This window comes from Ictidomys tridecemlineatus, chromosome 5 (genome assembly GCF_052094955.1).
Source record: "Ictidomys tridecemlineatus isolate mIctTri1 chromosome 5, mIctTri1.hap1, whole genome shotgun sequence".
Lineage (NCBI taxonomy): Eukaryota > Metazoa > Chordata > Mammalia > Rodentia > Sciuridae > Ictidomys > Ictidomys tridecemlineatus.
In genome coordinates, this window is record NC_135481.1 from 2,143,646 (window position 1) to 2,168,762 (window position 25,117).

At 33.9% G+C, this 25,117-nt stretch overlaps 1 protein-coding gene and 4 non-coding genes across 40 annotated transcripts in view; all 5 read left to right on the forward strand.

The window, feature by feature from the left end:
- Positions 1 to 25,117, forward strand: part of LOC110598540 (uncharacterized) — a 287,890-nt gene that overhangs the window by 140,136 nt on the left and 122,637 nt on the right. For 33 of the 36 annotated variants that reach the window (XR_013438651.1, XR_013438630.1, XR_013438632.1 and 30 more), the window contains 7 exons: positions 371 to 415; positions 1,760 to 1,841; positions 3,727 to 5,276; positions 5,974 to 6,103; positions 7,680 to 8,725; positions 11,042 to 11,080; positions 12,401 to 12,450. The gene's annotated coding sequence lies outside the window, so the exon portion shown is untranslated. The remainder of the gene's footprint in view (positions 1 to 370; positions 416 to 1,759; positions 1,842 to 3,726; positions 5,277 to 5,973; positions 6,104 to 7,679; positions 8,726 to 11,041; positions 11,081 to 12,400; positions 12,451 to 25,117) is intronic. The other 3 variants (XR_013438624.1, XR_013438626.1, XR_013438627.1) reach the window with 3 other exon arrangements.
- LOC120887013 (small nucleolar RNA SNORD115) lies at positions 43 to 122 on the forward strand. The gene has a single exon (XR_005730183.1). It is a non-coding gene; the product is annotated as a small nucleolar RNA SNORD115 (small nucleolar RNA).
- Positions 3,862 to 3,937, forward strand: LOC120887015 (small nucleolar RNA SNORD115). The gene has a single exon (XR_005730185.1). It is a non-coding gene; the product is annotated as a small nucleolar RNA SNORD115 (small nucleolar RNA).
- Positions 6,141 to 6,216, forward strand: LOC120887014 (small nucleolar RNA SNORD115). Its single transcript, XR_005730184.1, has one exon. It is a non-coding gene; the product is annotated as a small nucleolar RNA SNORD115 (small nucleolar RNA).
- On the forward strand, positions 11,898 to 11,964 carry LOC120887102 (small nucleolar RNA SNORD109A). Its single transcript, XR_005730263.1, has one exon. It is a non-coding gene; the product is annotated as a small nucleolar RNA SNORD109A (small nucleolar RNA).

Genomic DNA, 25,117 nt, shown 5'->3' on the forward strand with positions numbered 1-25,117 from the left:
GTGCCAGTGAGAGGATGTATGGGGAGAGGACCATCTAGGTTTGGGTTGATGATTATAACTTTATTGTCTTGAAAAGAGATGAAGACATAAAAATCATGCTCAATAGGATTATGATGAAGCCCAGGCTAGGGGACATTGGTGGAGAAGGATCTGGGTATTCCTATGTCCCTCTTAAAGAGAGTGGTCACAATGGGGGCCATACACCTGAAGGCCCCACCAGGCATCCCAGGAGGCCCAAGCCTTTGGAAGTGCTTCTCAGTCAGGCCCCAAAACTCCATACTCAGAATGTGGGCACTGGCTACTCTGGGCACATGACAAGTTCCAGAGCCAAGCTTTTGCTCAGCTCCTTTGTCCTCCTTTTCCCTTCCAGTGACAGAAGCAAAGCAGATGGATGCCTCTGACAGGCCAGGCACAGGTGAGCAGATGGCCAGGGTCATGGGGCTATATTGCTGCTGCTAGGAGGAATGAAGTGTGAAGCCTGGGTCAAAATTGGTGGAGGCCTTTACCATGGCCACTGGCTACCCTGAGATGCCTTGTCCAGGAGGGTTGCCATTTGGGGATTTCCCTGCTAAAGGTCACTTTCTCTTCTTGACCCTTCATGGTGATGGGGCAGAGGCTAATCATAGATGTTGATGTGAAGGGATGGACAAGTATGTTCCCAATCAGGCAACTGCAGTCACTGGGCCAGAGGAGGGACTTGTTGGCTACAGGTCACTGCCACTAGTTTCATGGCAGCAGTATGTGCCTATGGGGCATCTGTCCCTGGGGGCTGGGAGGATAAAGGCATGAATGAACTTACCCCTGATCAGAGGGATTGGGCAAATTCTGGAGTGCCAGGCATCCAGGGGGGGCATGCATGATAATGGGCAGGGATGATGAGGGGTGGGGTAAAGGGCATGGTCTGTATTCAATTTATGGGTACAGGAGGAGGTTTAGAGAGATTCCATGGGTTGTAGTACAGAGGCACATGTGGGTGTTTGGCTGTGGTCATGTGCCTTGAGTACTTTTGCTGATAGCATGGAAACATGAGCCCAGCAGCAATTGTTAAGTGTTCAGCTGCAGCCAATTGCCCTCTTTGATCTCTTATTTGAAGTTCAAGTTAGATCTTTTGTCAAGGTTTTTCCTGTCTTTCTTTCTGTGCATGTGTTGTGTTGTTATTGGTTTTTTTCCCCTTTATATGTGCATTCTTACTGTCATACTTTGTGTAGGATGTGTCTCCCAATATCTCTTTTTTAATGGTGGAATATTTGGAGGTCTTTTGTTTTATATTTGAGTGACATAAAGTCATCAGTTCTTTCTAGTCTTTTTTAAATAATATATTTTAAATTTTTTAAAATTGTATATGAACACAATATCTTCACTTTTATTTATTTTTGTGTGGTGCTGGGGATCGAACCCAGAGCCTCACACGTGCAAGGCAAGTGCTCTATCACTGAGCTCTAGCCCCAGCCCCAAAATATTTATTTTTTTGCTATAGGGGGACACAATATCCTTATTTTATTTTTATATGGTGCTGAGGATTGAACCCAGTACCTCATTCATGCTAGGTGAGTGCTCTGCCTCCGAATCACAACCCCAGCCCCAGTTCTTCCTAGTCTTAATGGTTTGATTGGATTGTAACTGTACCTAATTGAAATGTTCCTACAAGAAGTAGATTATTAGTTGTCTTCCCTGTAAGTGCTCATCTTCCTTATATATCTTTTTCTTTTTCCTTCTCTCCTTGATGCCTGGCTGCCATAATGGATGTTTACTCATCCAGCTTGCCCTTCTACAGTCAAATTCTTCCTTACCTGTAACTACATTTAATGGACTGTTTTATCCTTGGAGTGATTATCTGAACTGTGAGTACTAAAAATTTCCCTCCTCTATGTTGCTCTTGACAGGTTTTTTTTTTTTTTACAGTGACCCAAATCTGATTAATACAAAAATTGGTACCAAGAAGTTGGGTCCCTGTTGTAACTAACCTGACCATACAGTTCACAATCCTTTGGAGTCAGTTTGCAGAGGAATTTAAAAGGTTTGGAGATAAAGCCTGTAGAAGGTCTCATACATTTTATGAATAGCCTAAAAGGTGACTCATTTTGGCTCAGAATACCAGAATTCTGATAGAAATGTTACCTGTGTTCATAAGGTTTCATCAGGAAAGGGAAACTTGGTTGGGACTAAATAAAGGCCATTCATGTTATATCTGGCAAAAAAAAAAAACTTACCTATAGTTTACCCGTGTCTTGAGATGTTGTTTGAGCCTGAATTTAAAGATGATGAACAAATTACTTTATGTTACTGACAACATTTTAACCAGGTTTACTGTGAGTTTCCAGGGCAGAACATAGAAATGCAAGATTGTAAAAACTTGAGTTTAGCTAGAAAAGTTTGTACAAAACTGAGGCCAAGGAAGATGTGGTTGTTAAAGTGATCACAGCCAATAAATATTTGCTAATTACTTTACACAGAGAAAATAGGAAGATGCCTTGACAGCATCTCAGTAATTTGTAAGACCATATCTATTGCAGGTTCAAGAGTCTTGAAAGAAAAATTCCTAGGAGAATAGATTATAGAAGTGCCCTGCTTTTACCAAGGGGCCTAGAAAGTTTTTCATCCAGTATATTGAGCTGCCCAGGCACCAAGAAGCTACTGTAGCTGTGATTCTAGGTGGCCCAGATATTGCATGAGTCGGCAGTAGACTTTGGCATAATCCACATGGTTTTGGTTCTTCAGGTGTGCAGAATGCTGGAATTAAGGTGTTGTGGGAGCTACCATTGATATTTCAAAGGAAGTCTTGTAAGGCCAGGCAAAGTGTAACAGGATCAGAGTCCCTGCAGGCTGCAGGGGAGAAAGTGATGGGTGAAGCTATAAAGTCAAAGTTTGAATGGATACCCAGGAATTAAGAGATGCCAGTAACAAGGACAGACCATCTGCTAAGGAAAGCTTCTGACTGTGGAGGAAGCCAGGCTAAAAGAGAGTCTATGTGCATGCTGTAATTAGCAATGTCAAAACAGCCAGGAGCCCTTGCTCTGCTGGAGTTCTTTAGAGAGCACATCTCACAGCTATGTGTCCTAGAGGCTTTAGGTGGAGTTGCACTACCTTTTTGCCTGGCTGGGTTTCAGTCTTGGTTGGACCCCATCCCTTCTTTCCATGTCCTTATTCCTCCTATTGAAATTGGAATGTTTACTCTGTGCCAGTGTATATTGAATATATATCTTACAGTTATAAGATGTATTACAAGAGCTCACAGTCAAGAATTTGCATTGAGTCTCAGAGGCGAAGACCTTGGATTTGGATTTTTGAACTGTTAAGACTATGGGATTCTTGGAGATGAAGTAAATGCATTTTGCATTGTGTGGTTGACATGAACTTTTGAGGGCCAAGTATGAAATGTTATGCTTTGGACATGAGATCACTGATAAATTCCCCATGAATGTAGGACTATGGTAATGGAGGAGATCCAGTATGCCTATGAAACTAAAATTTAATAATTTGATGACCAAAACAATGCCAAATTTTCAGCTCCTGAGTATCATGAGACATTATTATTTTCAGAATAATGAAGGAACATGTTAAAAATGATGACAGTTGTTTCTAATATGAAAATGATGCTGACCAGATCTCCAATTCATGAGTTCATTATTGGTTCTCCTCAATGCTTAATTGGCGTGGTTGATGGTATCTTCACTTCTCACTGAAATTTTCAGTCCTATTGCTGTTTACCCATTCTTGTCCTCCTAGATAAGGACTACTGAGTAAGAACCTGCTTTGTCAACTCCTGCCACTCAGGTATGCTGCAGTGAATCTAATGAGTCTCCTGTCCCTTTGAACCATGGTTTCAGGATGCCATTCTGGTAGGTGTTTACAAAGCAAAGTGGATATATGTGTAGAGAATATCTTAAGGAGACATGATAATGTAAAAATCATGCTCAATGGGACTATGCTAAGGCTCAAAATAGGCAAAAATCCTGGCAACAAGGTGTAAGAAGTAATTAGATTTGCAGAGGGGTATTCATTTCAGGATAAGAATGAAGAAACTTTGAAGTGTTATCTTGTTTTACCTGCCTCTCTTTGTTTCATAGAGAATATTCATATTCCTTTATTCTGATCTTCATATCTTTATTTCTCATAAATTGGATATTTTAGCTTATTTTTCCTCCTTGTGTGCTTCAGAATGTTCAACCAGAAAAGAAATGCCATTACATGCATTAGATATGAATTCTTCCATAGTGGTTAAAGATTAACAGGTAGACTATTTGACTATTGAAGTCTGGCCTTTGAAATGATTATAGTCAGGCCTTGTGGCACAAGTCTTGTAGTCCTAGCTACTCAGGAGACTGAGGCAGGAGAATCACTTGAACTCTGGGCAGAATAACAAGACCCCATCTCTAAAAAAGAAAGGGGGGGGGAGGGAGAAAGGAATGAAAGAAAGAAAAGAAGACATTCCATGCATTCATTTATGCAAAATGAATGATAACCTGTTCTTCCCAATGAGTGACTGATGAATACTCATTAAACTCTTTTCACCTAAACAAAACATGCTTTGATTTTGATTTAAAGATAGGATGTTTTTTGTTTTGTTTTTTTTTTGTTTTTTTTTTTATTGGTTGTTCAAAACATTACAGAGCTCAAGACATATCATCTTTCATACATTCGACTCAATTGGGTTTTGAACTCCCCAAATACATAATACAGACTCACTTCTGTTACATACTCACATTTTTACATAATGGCATATTAGTGACTGTTGTATTCTGCTACCTTTCCTATCCCCTACTATCCCCCCTCCCCTCCCCTCCCCTCCCAACATCCCTCTCTACCTCCTCTGCTGTTGTTCAATTCTCTCCCCTTTTTTCCCCCCACCCCCTTGCCCCTCATAACCTCTTATTATAGAACAGGAAGGAAGAGCATGAGGAAAAGACTAACAGTAAACTAAGACGAATGGGGGGAGAGAAAGGAAGAGAGAAGGGAAAACATATGGAAATGGTAGGAGACCTTCAGTGATACACAAAATAATAAGATAGGATGTTTTGTAATTCATTGCAATTATCTCTTCAGTGATTCTATATGCACAAATTAACAATCCGTTTCTCTTATTCTATTCTGTGGATTACTATAGTGTTATAATGTTTTTGGATCATTGAGCACTATTCACAACTGAAAGACTTTGCAATTTCAGAGAATTGTTTGAGACTGAGGCACAGTCATTCCTCCATAACTACAGGAAATTGATTCCAGGATCCCATGTAGACACAAGAATCTGCAGATGCTCAAGCTCCTTATATAAAATGGTATACTATCTGCATATAATGCAACCCTCCTGTATATTTTAAATAATCTCTGAATCATTTATAGTACCTAATACAATATAAATGCTTATATAACAATTTAGTTTTATATGTAAATAGTTATTATACTATATTGCTTAGGGAATGATAACAATACATCAAAAGAGTTGGTACATTTTCAATACAGATGCAACCATCGTTGGCCTAACTACATAGTACACAGTCCATGGGTATTTTAATTATGGATGCAAAACCCACAGATACCTAACCTATACTGTATATAAGCCACCATTTACTGAAATTGAAAGCAATGATTAGTCTTAAGTCCTATTTTCACATTCTGAGTCTTATGTGGTTTCACTATATTCAATAAAAGGTATACATATGTTATATATGATGCCAGTATTACTAATATAATTACTAATATAGGTACTTGCATATGTAACCAAGTGATGAAAGTAATATTTCATCTGTAGGTAAATCATTCCTTGACATGAAAACCTAAGAACAAAACACATGAAACCTATTTGCTTTGTCCTTACTGTAAGTGGTCAATCAATGTTCTGTAGCTTTTATAGTAGTTCATATTTGGAGTATCAAATATATCAGTCTTATAAAGTTAGAAATAGCTGTCAGGTGCTGTATATACATAAGAGATGTAATGCTTCCCTTTGACTATGTTCTTATTCCTATCTCCTAGAAAAAGACTACTAAGGAAGGAATTTTTTACACTGTTGTGCTCATGGGGCAATTTGTACCACCAAAGTGTCTGACAGTAAATATGTGGCATCTGGTTGACTATAGTACCAGTGTTTAAAGATCCATTTCTGGTAAGTATATTACACCTAAATATATGAGTGCCATGACAGCTCAATGATGATATGTTATCTTGAACAAAAGTGATGGCTCAAAAATCAGGCTCAGTTGGATTATGCTGAGGCCCAGCTTAGGTGAGAATTGTGAGATAAGACTTTTGGAATTTTTGGTTTCTTTTCATGAGAATTTTATTTTGGGTTTCCAATGATGAAGTCTCCTGTGAAACTCATTTTCATTCTAAATACATTTTTTCTAAATGCTTCCAAGTCAAATTATGATCAAGTTTTCTATAATTCCAAATTTTCTTGAATATTTGACACTAAGATATTGGCTTTTTTCTCTCTCATCTCATGTTTCAGTGAGTCCTGCTGGCACTATTCTACTGAGCAGAGGTGAAAGGCTACCTTTGCTTGCTAAAAATTCCAAATTAGACCATTGGATTAGTGAAGACTCACCTCTATAATAATTATTTATTCATTTAGACAGTATATCATTATAGGGTATATAATATCATTGTAGGATACATCAAGGTTTATAGGGTATATTATCTTCACAATGATTGAAACATGAGAAAATTCTTACATTTATCTATAATTGCTTTTATTGAAGGTTGGGAAATATCATATGTTGAAAATACGCTCAGTGTGTTATAGTTATCTGGGGTCTCAATACACTAATAGAAAAAAATATTAGTACTGAATTTTAACAGTATTGGGATATTTTTTGATCACTGATGGATTGCCTGTCACTGAAGACCCTTGCAACTAGGGTAAGAAAATGAGTTTCATTAATGTTTCTTCAAAAAAATTGAAATTGGATAAACTGATGAACACATTGGTTCCTAATTTTTATCTCCCAAGTTCCTGTATTTTCATTAAAATGAAAATGTGTATGTGCTATGAGTAAAGTCAAATGTTCATAAGACCCTTGGGATAATCATGGCTATTTGTTGAGGCAAGACAATTACCATTATAGGTTATTCTTCTCAGTGAGTAACTTGTAGGCTTGATAGTATTCTTGAGAAAAAAATTATTTTTTCACTGAAATTGCACTGATAGAAAGTTGACAAGTTTTATGATTATAAGTACAATTCAAAGGTCTAATATTCATTTGATCTAAATATAGATGTTAATGTATTAACCCCAAATGTATGTCAGGATGAAAATGTTTCTGGTTCATTAATGACTCAGAACATAAAGACAATGACATTATGGCTATATGTTTGAATTCTAATATATATTTCAATTTATTCATAAAATGAAATGCAGTTATGAGTAGTCAGCTATATTTTTAACTGAGTGTTATGTGGCTCCACTAAGATCATTATATGATAAATTACAAGCAATAGATAAAATCAATAACTATTAATATAGCTTCCATTCATATGTAAATAAGGTTGATCAATTAAAGTTCTTGTTTCTGCCTTAAACAACTTTATAGGTTCTCCAAATTCAAGCAATTTTATATTTAGCCTTTATTCTATAGCATCTATAGTGGATAATTTTTCAGTATAAAGCAAATATCTCCATTAAGAAATAGCATGCATGAGCCATACATATTTTCCTCTTGATCTTGCTCTTCTTTCCTTAGGTAATGAAGACCAGTTTTGGCTTGTTGACACCAGTACAGCTGACACATCCAAGTACCTGTCTTTTTTCCTGTCAACTTCAATCATGGTTTAACAATACCATTATAGTAGGTATTCTCAGAAAAAAGTGAATGAGTGTATGTAGATGGTTTGTTTCAATGGTTTGTTTCAATGATAAGACATATTTTCTTGAGGACGTTCATGGCATAAACCAGGTGGCCCTTGTCTTTGTAGTGGGCTTAGTTAATTTATTTGAAGAGGGGAAGGGGTTATGGTTCCTGATTTTGTGGGTATTTTTGTTTTGTTTTGTTTTACAGGATATAAAATTTCTCCCTTTTTATCTTTTCCCCTTTACCAAATGATACCCAAAGGGAATAATTTCCCCCTTGCATTTTTCCTCCCCTGGAAGTATACATTTAGAAGACTGACTCTAAATTGTATCCTTTAAAATCATGCTTACCTCTTTAAATTAAGTCTGATTCTTTAAATCTTGCACTGGGCCATCTGGCTGTTAACATCTAGTATAACTTAGAGTCTCCTTCCAGTAGTCAGAGATTCAGTCTGTCCAAGTCATTTATGTGCAGGGTTTCCATGGCTTATATGTGGAGAAGACTAATTTCTAGAGTCACTGCACTATCCTGCAGGTCCCTCAAAGTGCTCTTCAACTTCTATTGGGTGTGTGGACATGGCATTTGGGTCTGTTGCTTTATTTCTTTTTACTCAGTTACTTTTAAATTCTTGTACGTTCTGTCTTTAAGTAATGTTGAGATATACCTTTGCAAAAAGTTTTGTACCTGTGTGTTTTAGTCAGCTGTTTTGCAGCTGTGACCAAAAAAACCTAACAAGAACATTTAAAGGAGGAAAAGACTATGTAAGGACTCAAGGTTCAGAGGTCTCAGTCCGTAGATGACTGACTACCTTCCTCAGGGCCTGAGATAAAGCAGAACATCATGGCAGAAGTGTGTGGCCAAGGAAAGCAGCTGGGAACATGGTACCAGGAAGCAGAGAAAGAGCTCCATTCAACAAGAACAAAATATATACCTCAAAGGTACACCCCCAGGGACCCACCTCCTCTAGCCACAGCTTATCTGCCTACAGTTATTAACCAGTTATTCCCTGTCACAGGATTAATTCACTGATTGTGTTAAGATTCTCATAACCCAGTCATTTCACCTCTAAACTTTCCTGCATTGTTTCATACATGTACTTTTGGAAGATACCTTACATACAGTCCATAACACTGTAAAAACTATTTGGTAACATTTGGAGCAGACATTTTGCTAGAATTATTACTATACCCCTCCATTATTTTTGACTTTTCAAAAATCTTGCTTTTTTCCATTGAGGAATTTTATTTGAATTACATTCCTACAAAAAGAAACCCAGGATTTTCCCTCCTACATCTTTGTGGCCAATTATGCCAGCTGAGGTCATTAGTACAAAGAAACCAAACTGATGGGATGAGAACAGATTCTTTTGCCATTTTTCTAGATCATTTAGTTGCACATAAAATCTATGACCAATTACTCCATACTTGTTTCATCTATCTGTGATGTTCACAACAATTTCCCCATCTCTGTGAGCATCAATGATTTCAAATTCACTAATGTAACCATGCTTCACCATCCCAGTTAGAAACCAGGCAATAACTTTGTAGCACAGCCTAATAAGAAACTGGTGTTTTCCTCTCTTAGGAGTATTATCGGTATCAGCCAAGACATCAAAGCATTCCATAATGGTGACATGGAAAGATGAAAGAGCCCAATGTCATGTTTTGTTGGACACATCTACATTATTTTTTAGTCTAGAATTAGCATAGTCCTACACTAAAGGGAGGGCCAATTTGGTGTCTACACTAAATGCTCAGGGTATTTAAGAAAGAGTTCTACATTCTTTCTGCATAACTCATGTCATAAGTTATCTTGGCTCTTAATATACTTTTCTCTCTTGATAGATTTTGATTTGTAACAACTTTTTAAATACAATTTGAATTTTTGTTTAACAAATAATAATTATTCATAATTATTCCTTTGATGGATGTAGTAGTTATTATTTTATATGTAGTATCCCTATATATTTACTTCTATTTTTTAAATATTTTACACAGCTTCTGGAAGGACATATATTTTATACTATAGTAATGAGGACAGAGTTTCATAAAAAAATCAGATATTTGAGAGCATTTTCAGGTTAATAAAGGCAACAATTCATGAAACAGAATTGGTTGGCCTGAATGTAGATTGTGTTGAAATAAAGTTGCTCCTAGTCAGATAAAACAATGGTGTGGGGTAATGATCCTTTGATCCTAGTAAGAACATAAACTTCCCTGGATTGATTTAAACCCATCAGATGAAAGAAGTATCATTTTGTACTGCTATCAGGTATATTGTAACATGCTTTAATAATCTTCTAAATGATATAACCCAAGTTCATAGTTAACTTGTGATTCTTTGTTTCTAATATATTAAGTAAATATATCAGTATTGATAACTGTCCCATTGCAGTATAAATTTATGTATTAGTCTAGACAAAAGGGACCTGAGAAACTTCTAGAGTTGCCATTATAGTTATCTACCCAAAAGTCAAGTCAAATGTCCACCTATTCTCTTATAATTTTTTTTTTTTACATCTCAGGGTATTTTCATAAAATCTTTACTGGTTGAATATAGGTTTAGAATTTCCTATTAAAGAGACAAGTGTTGTCTCACTTATTGGATTATTTATAGAAATACTCTGCATGCTGAGGATAAACCAATAGGAGTATTAGTATGGTATGAGGAATGCTTATTTATTGGTAGTAAATTGGTCTGGATTGATGATAAGCACAAATATCTGAGGACATTAAGTTCCAGCTGAATGACTCTCTAAAAGGACAAATAACACTTTCAGAACTAGCTCTTTGATGATCCTATAATACCACTATCAGGTACCCACCACCATTCTTCCTTCCTTCCTTCTGTCTTTCCTTCCTTTCTCCTATCCTTCCTTCCTTCCATCTTTCCTTCCTTCCTCCTTTCCTTTCTTCCTTCCTTCCTATATCGTAGGATAGTTTCATAAAATATTTGAATACAAATTTAGAATTTCTTATTTAAGAAACAACAGCTTTGTCACTTATTGAATAACTTCGCAGAGAGTATTAGCTATTTTTAGAATAAATAATTTAGGGAGGAAACAAGTGAATAATGAAATGACAAATGTGACAAAAAGTTAAGCAACTGTGAGTTTGTGGCAAAGACTAGAAATGCTGGGATTCCTGTATGATACATAAATAATTATAATAGAACCAACATTGTGCTTCAATTTTAATTTTTAATTGATGTGGTACTTTTCTGATCTGATTTATTTTCTTTGAATTTTGCTATAGGTCAAAGCTAGAACAAGTTATTGACTTCAGAGAAAAGAGGTGAGCAGCTACTTTCATGCTTTTAAAATTCTGTGTATTCAGTGGTCAATGATGTCAGAACTTCAAGGTTTATGAGTTCAGAGGCTCAAAGGAGATTATTTTTATGATAGACATATTTTTTCTCATGAATACCCTTAATGGATGGTGAAACTTCATCATTGTTCCTTTTCTTTTAAAAAATTCCTTTTTAAATTTTTATTTATTTATTTTAATTTGTTATACATGACAGCAAAATGCATCTCAATTCATAGTATACATATAGAGCACAAATTTTCATGTCTCTGATTGTACACAAAGTAGAGTCACACCATTCATGTCTTCATACATGTACTCAGGGTAATGATGTCCATCTCAGTCCACCATCTTTCCTAAAAATCTCTTTTGAAGTAACTTCAAAAGATAATTATTCCTTTGATAATTTTTAGTTACTGACTTTTTTACCGTTTTGTTTGGTGAAAATAATTTCATTATGAAATTTAAGTGTGGTAAACATTGATTTTTTTATCTTTATCTATCACATTCAGAACTTTGATGTTTCTAACCTTACTTGTACTATAATCATACAATATATTATTCTGATGTCTAATTTATCTCTTTAAATTTAGTTGACTTAAAGTTTTTTAAAATTTCCTAACAGGTTGTCTAATTTTATTAGAGTGATCCAAGATCATTTGTTTCACATGCAAGCTTCATTATTCAGATACTAAACAAAATGTGTACTGTATGTTTACTGCTTTTCATGCATAACACAGTACATAAATCTGTACAAAATAAGCCTGGCTATGGAAATGCTTACTTGTTAGAAGGGTGCTTGTCTGGATTGATGAAGAGAACAATTGTCTGAGGATGCTGAGGGACTCTTTCCAGATAGCAATCTGAGGTCCAGATATGTGACCCTTTAATAGGACAAATAAGACTCTCCAAACCTGGCTTTAATTGGTAACACTTCGGTGACAATAGAATGCCACTGTGAGCATGTCTTTTCTTTCTCTCATAGCAGGTAATAGCATCTTATTCTCTAAGGCAATGTGCATCTTTTAAATGTTAAGTGACTCAAAACTTGCTTCATTTTCTTACACTGAATTGGAGCATATTTATATAGAGAAAGTATGTTCTTGAGCAGCAAATGAGGAGATTATTAAGAAGACTGAATTAAGAGTCATGCAACTGTGATATGTACTGGAAATTCCACCGGTATTGCTAAAAGAAAGGAACACTGTCTGACCATATTAAATAATGACCATAGAAACTATTTTAGTGCCTTGATATTTTTACTATTCAATATTTTCTAAAACTATGTCTTTGCTTTTTTCTATCAAGTCTCATGAGATAGAAGAGCTAGAATCGGATCTTCCACTTCAGAAATAGGGGTGAGTAACTAGACCAATATCCTTTGAAATTCATTTATTGTGTGTTATGGCCAAATTTTGAGGTCTCTGTGCTTATCTTTTCAGAATCTTATTTGAGAATATTTTTAAGACATGTCATTTTCCTCAGTGACACACTAACTCAGATTACCTGCATTATTGAGTTCTTACTATTTTCATTCCTTCCTGCTTTTATGGAAAAAAGTAGGATTTAAGATAATTGTTTTAGCAATTTCATGTTGGCTCAAAAATCATTATATTAAAATATAGCTGTGGCAAAATATTTATCAGAATTTCCTCATTTGTTTAATTATTAGAGTTTCAGAATACAGAATCCATGGTTCATAAGTTCTTTGTGGTTATATATATATATATATATATATATATATATATATATAGTCATAAACAATATATTTGTTTCAATTTAATAACTGAGGATTGACTTAAGTTATTTTTTTCATATTTTTGCAAATCAGAAAGTTATTTATGAAACTTTGTTCTCTCATTCTATGACATTATAAGATAGTAATAGAAATAAGAATTGGATGGCTTCTGGAATTTTTGAAATATATCTTGATCATTGAATTGATGACTTGCTGTGTTTGGATGGTACAAATCTATTGAACTGTACAATTTAGAAAGATAAAAAGGTATCTCATCAAACTAATCCAAATATTGGTTCATATATTTCTTAGGATTATTGTCCAGTAAATTGTGTGTTACTTTGTGCTTAATGACAGATCAAAAGTGTCCTCTCTTTAATTCAAACACTTTAAGAAAATCTTGTGGAATATTTATTTATGTATTTTTTAACACATTTGTTTATTTTTCTTGCATATGCTTAAAGTCTTTTACTTACATGTTTTTCTCTGTTGTGAAAATCATAGTGCAATTATTTCTATACCACATGCAAAGATATTAATTACTCTTAAGGCACTAAAGGCCCACATGCATTGTACAGTTGAAAAGACTTGAGTAATATTGATAAATCAGGTGAAATATAAAGCCAACAGTCAGAACAATAAACTGCTGCAATTTTCAATTCCTTTTCATCATTTGAGTTCTTGACCCACTTAAACTAAACAATGTGGATCAACTTTTAATCCTACTTCCTTAATTTTTCTTTTTTAATTCTAAGATCAAAAAGCTCTAGCCATTAATTACTGCCATTATGTTATTTTAAGAAATTCTAAAGATAATCAGAATATTACATGATTTATGACATATTTTGACACTCTCTGCTTTTCAGAGGTAAAATATTTATTTGCTGCATCTTAGGAAACAAATTTTCTATATTAATTTAAATATCTATAAGTCCATCTATCTTTATGTTTTGACTTATCTAACAATCAATCTATTTCATCATAAAGAAGATTCTGATTTGATATATATTTTGGTAGCAATATGTATTGCATAATATCCAGAGGTCACACCCGTCCTTACATCTCTATGTCAAACACAATAGATATGTCACGGTCCTCAGTAGATCTAAAGTACACCACATTTTCTTTAATTCCTTATTTCCAGAGTAAAGGTTGTTAACACTTTCTTACTACCACAAGATATAATACATTTACAACCAGTATACACAAGGCTTAATGCACTCATGCTTCTGTTTCTATAAATTATTTCTAGAAAGAGTAATGCTTGAAAGGTTTTCTTTAGTAAGCCATAGTCAAATCACCACCCAACATTCAGCTTACCATACTTCAGTAATGTAATATTGAGACAAAGTTATTTATGTTTTATAAATGGAACAGTTAGATAGAATACTCAAATAATATTTTATTATTTAAGATATTTACTTAAGTAATACTTGCTTAAGGTTAACACTACTAAAATAAATTGGAATTAAATAATTGAAACTGACAATGCTTTTGAAAATAAATGCCGTTACAGTAGTACTTATCACTGACAGTCATACTAAGGCAGTCTTTAATTTCCAATTAGTTTGATACAGCTAATTGCAAAACAAAATAAGTTCTGAAAGAACCATTCCCTGGATAGTTTTTTCTTTATTTATCATAATATGCATTTATAAATAATAAATAATAATAAAGACAACAAAAGTGCAAAATTGAGTACAATGACAAAGCAGAGTTAACACAAAGAAATTAATCAGGATAGCTTTCATTGTATGAATTTAGAAAAATTTATTAGGTTAATCCTCTGAAATGCTTTCTAAATTTTAACATTATAATAGGAATTTTTAAAATTTTTTAAAATTGGGGGCTGGGGATGTGGCTCAAGCGGTAGCACGCTCGCCTGGCATGCGTGCGGCCCGGGTTCGATCCTCATCACCACATACCAACAAAGATGTTGTGTCTGCCGAGAACTGAAAAATAAATGTTAAAAATTCTCTCTAAAAAAAAATTTCTTTTTAAATTGTAGTTGGACACAATACCTTTATTTTACTTATTTTTATATGGTGCTGAGGATTGAACCTAGGGCCTCACACATGCTAGGCAAGCACTCTACGGCTGAACCACAACCCCAGCCCTATAATAGGAATTTTTAAGATTGTAATATTACTAGTTTTTCCTTTCAGACAATTTGAACAGATTCATACTTGACATATAAAGTTTTTTTTTCCTTGTCTTTAGTGCTAGTAATGTATGCTTAAGAACAAATAAGAAATTGAATATAAGGCCACAAATGAAGGTCCCAGGTTGAGTAGTCAATCAATTATATAGGACACAAAAAATTTTAATCTAGTATAATGTTTGCTTAGCTTTATGAAAGTGTGCTGCGCAGTATATAAAACAGACATTACTGTCATCTCCTTGAAACTTCCAATAGCTACTGGAACTCATATCTTATTTTAATATCAACAACTATATAAACTTTTTATGGCTTATTCAGATGATAGCCCAGTGGGGTGTGTGTGTGTGTGTGTGTGTGTGAGAGAGAGAGAGAGAGAGAGAGAGAGAGAGGGAGAGAGAGAAATGGAGAGAGTGCTAGCTCACATGACACAGAGAACATCAGGTTATCAGTGTGCTCTGAATATGGTTAGAGTCATGTTAAAACCATGGCTTCCCAGTTCTGGGTTGAGCCCACAGATCAAAGCATTCCCAGTAAATATGGCAGGTTCAAGTCCCTTTTCACACAATATTCCAATATCATCTTATGTCAATAGTTTCTAAGAATACTATTTGTATGAAGACAAATCCAATATAACCTGTAGGCAGCCTATGGGGTGGTAAAGTCATTTTTTTATTTGCTTACTGAACAAGAAAAGATAATAAGATTGAGAGATAGTTGCAAAGTGGTTGTGATGGAATCGAGATTGAAGTGTAAGTTTATACTAATGATGCTTTTGGTTTGGAGAAAACTGCTAAAACACATGTGTCACAAAATCCTTGATATGACTCCTTTATCCAAAGAACTTAGCCAATTTTTTAGTGGAATAGAAATATGGGTTCTCTTCTGAGGTTGTATCTAGTAATGCAATCTATGGATGGGTACTTGGGAATAATAATAAACTTGTTGTAAGAAGGTTTACCTTGAATACTGCTTTGGTGCTGGTCCCTTTTTGTTCAATCCAAGTGATAAATATTGAAAACTGATTCTTAAAGAAATATTTATTCCACTCTAATTTTTGCTTGTGTCAACGTTTCCATGTCTCAAATTCTGTCATGTTCTTGGTGATAAATAGTTCTAAAGTTTATGAATTTGCTATATTGAAAGCTATAAGAAACTAAAGATGAAGTGTATACTATTTTCCTAATGCAAATAACAATTCCGTAGGAAAGTATCCCAGTTTTAAAAGTGCTAATTTGTCAGGAGCTACCTTACCAAGATTAGTCATGAACAACTATATGAGGATTATTAAAAATTATTTTCATATATTAATCAGAGGTCCAGATGAATGTTATTTGACAGCAAAAGAAGACTCTCAGAATTGGTTCAATGTGGTGACCTTTTCAGTTCTCTCCCAATGCTCCTATGTATGTGCCTTTCTCCTTTTTTTTCCCTTACCAAATTGCATTGTTATAATAACTTCATTGGGCAGGCTTCATTCTTAGGGTTTCACATTAAGGAGAGGTTTGGTGTTTTATTTATTTTGAACTATTCAACATTGATTGTATAAAAGTACTTGATAATTTGAATACAGACATATCTAGAAATAAAGATTGATGGGAGTGACTATAAAGTGGACTGTAGTATAAGTAATATTGTAAAAGTTGTAAGGGAATGTGAGAAACTTAGATGGTACATAATGAAAATAGGCATAAATTATGATGTTCAAATGTTATTGATATTTGTGTATTTTCTCAATTGGTTTGTTTTCTTTTCTTGTAGTTATTTTTATTTTTGGCAGATAAAATAATCATAAAAAGTAACAGCATACCCAGAAATAGAAATAAGCAGATCCCTATATCTTTGGAACATTTCATGTGATAAGATAGATATAAAGTGAATCCTGATAAATTTTAAAGTTACTAAATTAATATAAAACGTGTTTATCTAACCATAATGGGGTGGAATTAGAAATAGGATGAGTATCTCTTAAAAAGCTACTGATATTTGGAAATTAAATTAGTACTTATAATCTATTCCTTGGTCAAAGAGGTTATAAAAAGAAAAATTAAAATGTATTTTGAATAAATAAAGATTAAAAACTAGCAGGGGATATTTATAGAATGGAACTCCTATATTAGAAATAAAGAAAGTTCTCAAATCAATGAGTTTATACACTACCTAAAAATTTAAAAAGTAAATTAACCCAGAGTAAAAGAAATAAACAATTATAAATATGAGAGCAGATCAATTAAGTATGTATGTATACATATATATTACAAATGTATATATACATACACATACAAAGATAAAGAGAGCAAAAAAGAGAAAGAGAAGAATGGGTGAAATTGAAAACTGGTCTATTGAAAAGATAAATAATATCGACTATTAAAAAGAAAAAGAAGGATATAAATATTAATATTATGAAATGCAAGAAAGGACATTATTACAGATTATATGAACATTAAAATGATAATAATTAAAATTCAAGGAAAATGTATACCAATAAGTTGGGCAACTTAAATGAAATGAAAAATTCCTTAAAAGATGCAACATACAAAAATTCAATGAAGAAAAAGATAACTGGAATAGATTTTTTCATAGAAGTTTATTTGTAGTTAAAAACCTCCCCACAAAAAAAACTCCAGACCCATATAGCCTCACATGAAATTTGAAAATACCAGTTATACACAATCTTCTAAAATATTAAAAGAAGGGAATACATTCCAATTCATTCTATGTAAACAGCAGTGCCTAGATAGAAAAAAACCAAATGTTTGAAATGAAGAAAACTATACAACAGTATCCTTAGAACATAAATGAAAAAATATAGTCAAATTTTAGCAAATAAATTCCAAAAATATAGAAGTACTTTGTGATTAAATGGGTGTCATCTATGAAATCAAGGTCAGTTTAACATTTGAAGATAAATCAATATTAGATATTCATTTCTGGAAAGTCATGGTAGGACCTCTCAAAAATCTATTCCTCCTTAAAATCAATAAGAACCTTGACCAACGTGATCAAAATAGATTTTTCATAACTTTGGAAATTAATGAAAGGCTTACAAAATTTCCTAGAACATTTATTCAAGAAAAATGTCTGCCTCAGTAAGAAGGGCAACATTTGTGGAATTTTAACATGTCTCCTTCCCATATTCCTCCCCTGAAACACGGTGGTATACTTGAAAACAAGCAGGATGGCAGTGGTGGGAGGAGAAAATCCCCCAAAATGTTTAATTCCCAGAGAATCATTACTATTTGACCTCTCTGGAAGCTCACTAGAAAAACCTCATTTTTAAGATTTATACTTCTTTGAACTGACACAGAGCTCTCTCAGTGAGGAAATCACAATCAACAGAAATCCATAGAAACTGAGTCTCACAAAAGCCTGAAGAATTTAAAGCAGTCAGGAACAGAAAGAAAGAAAGGGGGTGGGGGAGGAAAGAAAGAAGGAGAAGAGAAAGTAAATGTCTTGGAAATTAATGTTCAAAGGTTCAAAGGGAGATCTGAAAAGCTCTGACACATTCCTTTGTATCTAGAAGTTCACATGCATGTACAGAGTTGTAGGCTGTCACAGGAAACATTAGGAAATACCCTAATTGCTTACCTCTTGATTTCCATGAGGTTCTGTGCAAGCAGGAGGCCTTAGCCTGCTAAGGAAAAGTAGTAAACTACTTGAGTACTAAATGTGAACCACAACAGGCACACACAATGTCCTTAGTAAAGGGTTAGAGACATGTTGGTTGGAGGCATTTAAGGAATTCTCTATTTATTATCTGTATACTGTGAAGCAAGTGGTACTTCAATATCCACATACTATAGGACACATTAACTTTACAGAATTTGTTCAAAAAATCATGTAAAAAAAACCAAGAGCAACAATAGCAAACAACAACTAAAATAAACTGTGGAATGGAGAGAAGTTGGTTTACATAATTGTCTCACTATATGTAAAAAGTCCAGTTTCAACAAAAAAGTGATAAGATATACAAATAAACAGGAAAGTATGACACATACACAGAAAAAGAAGTCAGTAGAAATATTCCCTGAGGAAATTCAGATGTTGGACTTAGTAGACACAGATTTTAAGTCAATAATTAAAAGTATGTTCAACAAGCTAAAGAAAAACATTGTCTAAAGATTTAAGTATGCAAATGATGTGTCACTAAGTATGAACTACCAGTGAAGAGATAGAAATTATAAGCAAGAAAATTTTAGCTCCACATGAAAATTCTGGAGTAAAAAATGAACTAACTGAAATGTAAATTACATGAAAAGATCTCCAGTAGTAGATATGAACAGACAGTAGACTCAGTCAACTTAAAGATAGACCAATTGAGATTATCCAGTCTGAGGAACAAAGAGAAAGAATACAGAAAATATGAACTAAACTGTAGAGTACTATGGAACACCAGGGATCACACCAATGTATGCATAAATTGGAGCCTCCCCCCGCCAAAAAAAGGAAAGGTAGGAAAAAGTATTTGAAAAATGAAACCTTCCAAATTTGAAGGAAATCATTAATTGGCACATCTTAGATGAACAAATTTAACTAAGATAAAATTCAAAGAGATCCACAACTATAAACATCATAGTCAAATTGTCAAAAGATACAGACAAAAGAAAATATTGAAGATAGCAATATTTTTAGCAATTCATTACATACACATTATTCTCAGTAAGAATAACTGACTTCTTGTAAACTATATAGGCCAGAAGGCAATGTATGTACTCAAAGTGATCTTAAAAAAATCTCTCAGCCAATAATTGTATATTCACCAAGCCTACCATTTAAAACAGATAAATGAAGACATTCTTAGATAAATAAAAGCTAAGAGGAAATTTTTCATAAAACCTGTCCCAAAAGAAATGCTAAAGAAACTCCTTAATTCTGAAATAGAAAGATACTGGATAGTAACACAAATCCACAGGAAAAAATAAAAAGCACCAATAAAAAATACACATATATATAAAACAAAGTCTAGATATTTTATGCATAATATTTTCATCACCTATTTAATTTAAAATGTCGATTATAGATTTATGTTGATGGTCTTATGTAATGATATAATTTGGGGTGATGTCAGAAAAGTGCTAGAACAGGGGTTTTCTACCAGCAATTCCCCTAAGCATCAATTTTGACAATTACTGATGACAAGAGTACCTTTGTAGAAGTTCAGGAATTCAGAATACAGCATACCTTTGGGAGAAAAATTAGCTCAAGAATAGATACACTGAGAATACAAGCAACCATAAATGTTGGTGAGGATGTGAAGAAAAATTTTCACTCATACATTCATTACTGGTTGGACTGAAAATTAGTGCAACCATTATGGAAAGTGTATGGAGATTCCTTAGAAAACTTGGAATGGAAACAACATTTGACCCAGCTATTCCACTCCTCAGTTTACACCCAAAGGACTTAAAATCAGGATACTACAGCGACATAGCCACATTAATGTTTATAGCTGCTCAACTAATAATAGCTAAGCTATGGAACCAACCTACGAGTCCTTCAACAGATGAATGTATAAAGAAAATGTGATATATATATATATATATATATATATATATATATATATATATATATATAAAATGGAATATTACTCAGCCTTAAAGATGAATGAAATTATGGCATTTGCCAGTAAATGGATGCAGCTGGAGACTATCATGCTAAGCAAAATAAGCCAATCCCAAGTAAACAAAGGCTGAATGTTTTCTCTGATATGTGGATGCTAATTCACAATAAAGGGGGTGGGAGCTAGGGAAGAATAGAGTTACTTTGGATTAGGTAGAGGGGAGTAAGGGAGAGGAGGGGTATGAGGGTAGGAAGGATAGTATAAAGAATCTGACATTATTACCATATGCAGGTATATGACTAACAATTGATGTGATTCTGTATCATGTACAACCATAAGAATGAGAAATTATTTTCCATTTATGTATGATATGTCAAAATGCATTCTACTGTAAAATATAATTAATTAGTACAAAAAAGAGAGAACATTTTCCAGTTACTTATGTAACCCCTCTCCCACAGAGTACCAACAGAGTCTTCCCTCAATCCATAATTTTTCCACAGGAGAAAGTGAGAGCATAATAAATTTCCATCTTCCCCTGGCATGGTGCTTCACTATAGGCCCATTTATTTCTCACCCTACCCCCAAAACAAGAAGATCAATTTAGCTGAGAAAGTGTAAAAATATGGTAGCACTTAAGAGAGGTGGAGACTCACAGCACAGTTTAGAACTTCATGGATTCTTCTGTTTTAAGGACTCCATCAGGAGCTCACTTATAAGCCACTCAGGGTGCCTTACCTATAACCCACCCAACTAGCTCTGAGTATGCTCAACTCTCAAAATGCCTCATGCCCTCTGTGGGTAGCACCCCAAGTGTGCCCCTGTGTAGAACAAATGAGAACACATGCAGAAAGTTTTCAAGCAAACAGAAACATTTGGTCTATGATTAGGAAAATGCACACAAACTTTAGAATTTTAGGACACTGCAACTAGAGAAAACAAACTGGAAGATCTTATCCCGTAGCCTGAATTTAGGGGATCAAGGCATGGGATCGTAAAAAATCTACCTGCTTAAAGGAATTAAAAAACATTCATAGAAAAGATCAGGGAAAACCTCAGAATTTCTTTCCTGTCTGGTGAAAACACGTCTCTCCAAAAGCCAGTCAGTAAAGATTGAGGGCAGTGATTATTTCAAATGCAAAAATATCAGTGCATGAAAGAACAAGGAAACATGGTACCACCCAAGGAACACAATAATTTTCTAGTAACTAACCATAAATAAATACAGATCTACAAATTGCTTAACAAAGAATTCAAAGTAATCATTTGAAGAAAACTAAGAAACACAGACAATGCAATGAAACCAGGAAAACAATATGTGTGGCAGGCATCAAGAATACAAATAACAACCAGGCATGGTGGTGTATGCCTGTAATTCCAGCATCTTGGGAGGCTGAGGCAGAAGGATTGTGAGTTCAAAGCCAGCTTCAGCAAAACCAAGGCACTAAGAAACTCAGTGAGATCCTGTCTCTAAGTAAAAAAACACAAAATAGGGCTGGGGATGTGGCTCAGTGGTTAAGTGCCCCTGAGTTCAATTCTGGTACCAAAAAAATAAAAAATAAATAATAATAATAATAATAAATAATAACAATAAATGCTGGCAAGCATACAGAAAAAAGGAACTCTTATGCACTTTGGTGGGGATATAAATTCATATGGCTTCTAGGAAAATTAGTATGGTGGTTCTTTAAAAAGCTAAAAATAGATCCTCCATATGATCCAGATATACCACACCTTACATTTTATGCATACCCATGTTTATTGCAGCACAACAACAGTCAGCTTAACATAAAGGAGTTTTATTCAGTCTTAAAGACGAATGAAAATATGTCATTTTCAGAAAAATGGATGGAACTGGAGATCACAATTTTAAGTGAAATGTCAGATTTTGAGAGAAAAGTATCATATGCTTTCTCTCATATATGAAAGCTAGAAGGAAAAAAATGAAGAACTGCATAAAATTAGAAGGGGGAGCAGTAGCATAGAGGAAAGGGACCAGAGGGACATAAGGGAGAGAGGGGAGATATTGGGAATTTAAATTGACCAAATTATGGTTTTTGTATATGAAAAAATATGTGATAATAAAACTCATCATCAATTATTATACACTAATAATGTTGTTTAAAGAAAAATTTAAAAGCAATAAAGAAGCAAATTCAGGAGCTGAATTATACAATGAGTAAAATGAAATATGCAATGGAGAGCAATAGTAGATTTGATCAAGCAGAAGAAAGATTCTGTTAATTTAAAAACCAAACATTTGAAATTATCCACCCAAGGAAACAAAACTTAAAAAGAATTAAAATAAATGAAGAAAACCCATATGATTTATGGCACATCATCAAGAGAATTAACCTAAGGGCTATGGGAATTCCTGAACTAGAATAAAAAATGGCAGAAAGTTTAAGGAAATAAAGGATAAGGAAAAAAACCCAAATCTGAGTATTTATGGACATTCAGGTACATGACACTCAAAGTTTTCCAAACATAAATGCCTAAAGAACTCTACCAAGACATATTATAATCAAACTGTCAAAAATAAATGTCAAAGCAATCACTAATAAATAAGGTTACCATTCAACCACCCATCATTAAGAGGGTTTGCCTTTCCTGTGAACTACAGAGAGATGGGTTCCTTATGCTGAGATTATTCATTGCATATAATTTCAGTGAATGTTAATGAAATATTTATAATGTTAAAAGAGACAATTTTTAAAGCAATAAGCAAAAAGAGACCTATCACATACAAGGAAACCCTTATGAGGCAAACAATACTTTTCTCAGCAGAAACCTCACAGACTAGGCGACAATGGGAAGATATTTTAAAAGTGCTGAAAGAAAAAACTGCCAATCAATCCAGAATACTTTACCACAAAGTTCTCCTTCAAAATGGAGGAAAAACTATGAAATTTCCAGACAAAACCTGAAGGAATTCACCACCGCTAGACCAGCCTCACAGCACATACTAAAAGAATTTCTTCAAGTTAAAAATATAGGACAATAATTAGTAATGTAAAAGAATAAAATTCACTGATAAAGAAGAGTATATAGTCAAATTCATAACCTTGCTATAATGTAATGTTGAAGTATAAATAATTTACTGTACTATAAAGTTTATGTTTTAAATGTATTAAAAGCAATATAGCTACAATAGTTTGCTAAAAGATATACCATATTAAAAAAATTGTGGCAGCTATACACAATGGAGTATTATGCAGCACTAAGAAACGACAAAATCATAGAATTTGCAGGGAAATGGATGGCATTAGAGCAGATTATGCTAAGTGAAGCTAGCCAAGCCCTAAAAAACAAATGTCAAATGTCTTCTTTGATATAAAGAGAGCCACTAAGAATAGAACAGGAAGGAAGAGCATGAGGAAAAGACTAACAGTAAACTAAGACGAATGGGGGGAGAGAAAGGAAGAGAGAAGGGAAAACATATGGAAATGGTAGGAGACCTTCAGTGATATACAAAATTATAAGAGGTTATGAGGGGCAAGGGGGTGGGGGGAAAAAAAAAGGGGAGAGAATTGAACAACAGCAGAGGAGGTAGAGAGGGAAGATGGGAGGGGAGGGGAGGGGAGGGGGCATAGTAGGGGATAGGAAAGGTAGCAGAATACAACAGTCACTAATATGCCATTATGTAAAAATGTGAGTATGTAACAGAAGTGAGTCTGTATTATGTATTTGGGGAGTTCAAAACCCAATTGAGTCGAATGTATGAAAGATGATATGTCTTGAGCTCTGTAATGTTTTGAACAATCAATAAAAAAAAAATGTAAGCTGGAATATCAGCAACATAAAATGTGAGGGTGGGAAAGAAAGTGTAGAGTTTTTGTATGCAATCCAAGTTAATGTGTTATAAGCTTAAATTAGACTATTATGCCTGTTTTGTGTAAGCTACATGGTAATCATAAAGCAAAAATCTACAGTAGACACACAAAAGATAGAAAAAGGAATCAAAGCATGTCACCATAGATATCATCAAATCATAAAGAAAAACAGAAAGAGAGGAAGAAACAAAAGTACTACAAAAAAGCATGATAAGTTAAGTCTTTATTTGTCAACAATCACATTAAATGTAAATGAATTAAATTATCCAATCAAAACATAAAGAGTGAACAAATGGATTTTATAAAACTCAACTCTAGGGTGCCTACTTCAAGACTACACATAGGTTGAAACTGAAGGAATGGAAAAGTTATTCATTCAAATGGAGAACCTGGGTAGCTATGCTAGTATATGAATAGGCTTCAAGTTAGCTGTAAGACAAAGAAAGTAATTATATAATGATGAAGGAGTTAATTTATCAAGAGAATACAACAATGATAAATCTTTATGCACCCAACATTGAATTTACTGTACAAGGCAAATTATATATTAATATATATTGAGAGAGAAATTGCAGTCTAGCAATAGAATAATAGTAAGGAATTTTAATACCCTGCTTTTGATAATTGATAGATAATCCACACAGAAAACCAATAAAAAACATTGGCCCTAAATTTTTACTTTAGACCAAATGAATGTAATATATATCATATAGAACAGACATAAGAACATTCCAAC